The sequence below is a fragment of the Grammomys surdaster genome, unplaced genomic scaffold, assembly GCF_004785775.1.
Source record: "Grammomys surdaster isolate TR1022 unplaced genomic scaffold, NIH_TR_1.0 66, whole genome shotgun sequence".
In the NCBI taxonomy this organism is placed as follows: Eukaryota; Metazoa; Chordata; class Mammalia; order Rodentia; family Muridae; genus Grammomys; species Grammomys surdaster.
This window is the reverse complement of record NW_021604568.1, coordinates 5,089,321-5,094,180: the sequence shown is the minus strand read 5'-3', so window position 1 is coordinate 5,094,180 and position 4,860 is coordinate 5,089,321. Positions and strand designations below refer to the sequence as shown.

The following is a 4,860-nucleotide window of genomic DNA, read 5'->3' as shown; positions in this document are numbered from 1 at the left end:
CACCTGCCTCTGCCTCCCAAGTGCTGGGATTAAAGGCGTTCGCCACCTGGTACTTTTTTAAAAAAGATTTATTTCTTTATTTTATGTATCTGAGTACAATGTCTTCAGGCACATCAGAAGAGGAGACCACATCCCGTTACAGATGGTTGTGAGCTTCAATGTGGTTGCTGGGAATTGAACTCAGGACCTCAGGAAGAACAGCTATTAACCTCTGAGCCATCTCTCCAGCATATCATCTGGTACGTTAGGAAAAGACCAGATATCTCAACAACAAGGAATTATTTCAGGAGCGGCTCCCACATCACAATCGTCTGTAGGCCTCTTTTTCTGTTGTTTTGTCTGAGACAGGGTCTCTCAACATAGCCCTGGCTGTCCTAGAATTTACTATGTAGACTAGGCCAGCCTCAAACTCACAGAGATCCACTTTTCTCTGCCTTCCGAGTGCTGGGATTAAAGATGTGCACAGCAGAGCCCAACTTTTGCAGGCCTCGTCATCAGCTAATCCAAGCCTGGGTTGTTGGAGGGAGAGGGGTGGACCAGGATGAGAAGGAGCTCACTGTCTTGCAGTGGGCTTAATCATGTCTAAGGCAGGCCTGAGACCTTAAGTGCCACTTGTCCATCTGAGAAGGTCTAGAGCAGTAGATACACAGATTCAGAACCCAACATTAGGTATTTTTCTAATATGATCCCGAGGATTCCAAACTACTTGGAATATAATAAAAGCCCAGATGCTTTGGAGCCAGGATGCCTAGGATCGAATCCTATCATTTTCTATGTATTGGTTTCTGCATGTGGTGGTTTGAATGTGCTTGGCCCAGGGAGTGGCGCTATTAGGAGGTGTGGCTTTTGTTTGAAGGAAGTATGCCGATGTGAGGATGGGCTTTGAGATTTTCCTCCTAGCTGCCTGTGAGATAGTCTTCTGTTTGGCTTTGAAGGAAGATGTAGCACTATCAGATCTTTCAGTGACTGCCTGGATGCTACAGTGCTTCCTGCCTTGATGATAGTGGACTGAACCTCTGAAACTGTAAGCTAGCCCCAGTTTAATGTTGTCCTTTATAAGCATTGCCTTGGTCATGGTGTCTGTTCACAGCAATAGAAACCCTAAGACACCTTCTATTCATTCACAATGATACTTAGTGAACAGCTATTATGTGCTAGGTGTGTATCCTCTATGGGGCAAGATGTTTAATTAAGCTCAGCTACTTTCAATCCTTCCATCTCTCATCTCATACATTATACATGATAATTACATACCACAGTTGTGTACACAGTTGACACTCGATACATGCTTGAATGTTTCAATTACAACTTAAAAAAATGATTTATTTATTTTATTTGCATTCGTCTTTTGCCTCCTGTATGTACGTCTGGGTAAGGTTGTCAGATCCCCTGGTAATTATAGTTACAGACAATTGTAACCTGCCACATGGATGCTGGGAATTGAACCCAGGTCCTTTGGAAGAGTGGCCGGTACTCTTAACCTCTGAGCCATCTATCTCTCTAGCCCCCATTTATAGCTGTGTAACACTGTCTTTGCTGATGTTTTCCTCCAAAGGTAGCGAGCTGATCTGCACCTTGGGGAGTTTTGTGGAGAATTTTGTAGCATCCCAGAGGATCATCATTTTTGTTTTTCAGAGGCAACATTAACAATGGGTGAGCATGTGATTCTTCTCCTGCACAAGACAGCATGGCACAGTGGTCATAGTATGTTTGACACGGTTACTGAAAAGGCTGGTGTGGAATGAGCGTAACGGCTCAGCAGTTACAGATGTATACTGCTCTTGCAGAGGATCCAAACTTGGGGCTGGCGCCCACATCTCATAACCACCTAAAACTCCAGGTTTAGAGAACCTAATGCCCTTTTCTGGCCTCAGCGGGCACCTACACTGTGCAACCCCGCCCCCTACCCAGATACCTTTAATTTTTTTAAAAAAAAAATGTAGTTGTTTGTTAAATGGATGGAGGGAGGAAGAGGGATTCCAGTACTGTAGTGGTTTTGCAGGCCTCTCGTTGCTTCATTCAACAAATATGCCTATAACCTTCAGTGCCTCTGGGGCGCTATTCCAGGTGCTGGGGAGTATAGCATTGAGCAAAACAGACTGGGTCCCTGCCTTCATGGAACTCAGAGATGGTGGGCAAATAGAGGCTAGGAGCAAATAGTTGAGAAAGGAAGCATATTAGGCTAAAAAAGCATACACACATACACACATGTATGTTTGTATGTATGTATGTATATGCATATATATAAGAAGGCATGGGTAGTGGTTTGAATGAGAAATCTCCCCATAGGCTCAGGTTTTTGGTTTTTTTTTTTTTGGTTTTGGTTTTGGTTTTTCAAGACAGGGTTTCTCTGTGTAGCCCTGGCTGTCCTGGAACTCACTCTGTAGACCAGGCTGGCCTCGAACTCAGAAATCTGCCTGCCTCTGCCTCCCAAGTGCTGGGATTGAAGGCGTGCACCACCACTGCCCGGCGGCTCAGGTGTTTTGAACACTTGAGTCACAGTTTGTGGCATTGTTTGGGAAGATTTAGGAGGTGTGGCCTTGTTGGAAAAACTGTGCCACCGGAGCTAGACCCTACACCATGGCTAGTACGTGCTCTTTCTGCTTTGTGCTTGTGGCGAAGGACGTGAGCTATCAGCAGTGGGCTCCTGAAACCGTGCCTGCTGCTTGCTGCCCGACCTCTCATCATGGTGGGCTCGTATCCCTCTGGAACCACAGGCTCAAGGAAACTCTTTCCTCTATAAGTTGCCTTGGTTATGGAGTTTTATCATAGCAACAGAAAAGCAACTAAGACAGAGAGACAGCTGACCACGTCTGAGTAATCACAAGGCTTTCCCAGGGTGCAACACGTCTGCAGACAGCTGGAGTAGGAGCTGGAGTGAAGGCCAGGCTGGTTCTGGTTCTGTTGCAATGGCTAGAGAAAGTCTTCTCTAAAGGCTGCTTCCAGCTTGGAGCATTTAGACCTCACAGAAGGGTGGACATGGCGGGAACGTGCTTTGTAACCAGGAGCATCGAGCAAAGAGGCTGGAGAGGTAAGTTCTGGTCGTCTCAGAAGAGCGAGAGGACACTTTAAAGCACTGCAGTGCTTTTAAGTTCAGAGACATGGTGGCACTGAGTTCTCCAGGCAACAGATGGCAGTGACCTTGGGGTGGGTGGGGTGGGAGAATAGAATGATGAACACCGTTTTCTACAGTCAGCTGAGAAGGTTCGCTGGTAGTTGGACCTGCAATTACAGGTGGAGATGAGGGAGGAGCATAGCTGGCTCTTGGGTCTGGTTTTGTTGTAGTTTTGTTTTTGTTTGTTTGTTTGGTTGGTTTTCAAGATAGGTCTTCCCTGTGTAGCCCTGGCTATCCTGAAACTTGCTCTGTAGACTTGGCTGGCCTGGACCTCTGGTATTCACCTCTGCCTCCCCAGAGCTACCACTGCCCAGGCTGACTCCTAGGTTTGTAAAACTCGCTCTGAGCATCTACCTGCTCCTTGAAGACTTCTGTGAAAGGTCTTCCTTCTCCGTGCCTGGTGCATTCAGCTCTGATGCCTTCAGAGGTGAGTGGATTTCCATTTCCAGAGAATGAAAAAAAAATGAGCAGAAGCCCTGCTGAACCTGGGTGGCACTGAGAAGGTCATTTCCTCTACAAGCAACCCCTTGACATTCAGCCACTCAAATTCATCTCCCAACTCACCCAAATCCAACCACGCATCCTCTCCTTCTCTGACCTCTCAGACCTACACAGACTTCCAAACACTCCCCACAGGCCACTCCATTCTGGCCCTATTTATCCTCATCTCCCCAAAGCTCCTGAACCCCTCCTTTCTCCTCCTGACCTACCCCTCATTTCAACCTCAGCTTCCCTCTGCCTCCACTTCACCCTATTAAGAAACAACCGCCCCACAGAAGCCTCTGCCTCTGGCGGCAGCTCCCTGAGCCCCGCCCGCCCTCCCTCCTCCTGCAACTGCTCCTCTCCCTGACAGATGCCTCAGAGCCCCGGGCCGCAGTTAAGGTGACGAGATGCAGCAATTCTTTATGAACATTTCATTCCTGCTCGCTACACGACGTAAATTAGATGGTGTGTTACATTCGGGCAATAAGAGAGATATGTCACCACGACGCTGGCCCATTGGATGGAGAGGGTAATCCTGCCGTGAATTTCATTACTGCTTTTATATAGACAGAATTAGCTCGGTGACAGCGAGCCTGATTGTCTTTCACTAGGGGTTTGGCGAAGAGCTGAAAGGATTTCACCCTGATGTGCACACTACTGAGTGACCCCGCTCACCAGCGGCTCCGCTGATTGCTTTGCACCTTGCAGACTCCTCTCAGCCTCTTGCCGGCCTCGGCCTCGCTCCCTCCGGGTCTCCAGCCCACCCCGCCCCTGCCTGGCTTTCTCTTGAAGCCAAAGCCAAGAGACTTAACAGAGTCACAAAGGTCATGAAGGGATGTGTCTGTGGGGAGAAGCAGGGCGGAGGAACTAAAACCAAAATAAACCAAAAATCCTTCTGAGACTAGGCTCTCCTGACCGGGTGCTGGGGGTCACTCACTCTCACCCCGCCCGGGAATGGATAAGAAAGCTCATGTCCCTCTAGGCAGGAGCTGGTATGCCCTCTTAGGTGTCTCCAGCAGAGACTGCAAAGCTTTCATTGGGTTCCTGTGCCGTGGCCTCCTGTGTTTCTGGAGTGGATTCCCTTCCATCCACTTTCTCCTCATATCTGATTAAGTCACCCCAGCGCTATAGTCGTCAGACTTCCTCAACTCTAGTAGGATCTAGATGGCCCTGAACCAGCAGTCTTCTGAAGAAGCCAGGCTTCTTCTTCCCTAGATCATTGCCATGGACTGGCTAGTCCTGAGAGAGACAGACCATCCAGC

The 4,860-nt window shown here is 48.3% G+C and overlaps 1 long non-coding RNA gene across 1 annotated transcript in view; it reads left to right on the top strand.

Moving 5' to 3' along the window:
- LOC114628224 overlaps positions 1–4,481 on the top strand; it is an 8,475-nt gene extending 3,994 nt beyond the window's left edge. Inside the window, exons 3-6 of the long non-coding RNA XR_003712465.1 lie at positions 2,623–3,044; positions 3,416–3,618; positions 3,969–4,127; positions 4,210–4,481. This is a non-coding gene — a long non-coding RNA (uncharacterized LOC114628224). The remainder of the gene's footprint in view (positions 1–2,622; positions 3,045–3,415; positions 3,619–3,968; positions 4,128–4,209) is intronic.
- The last annotated feature ends 379 nt before the right edge of the window (positions 4,482–4,860 follow it).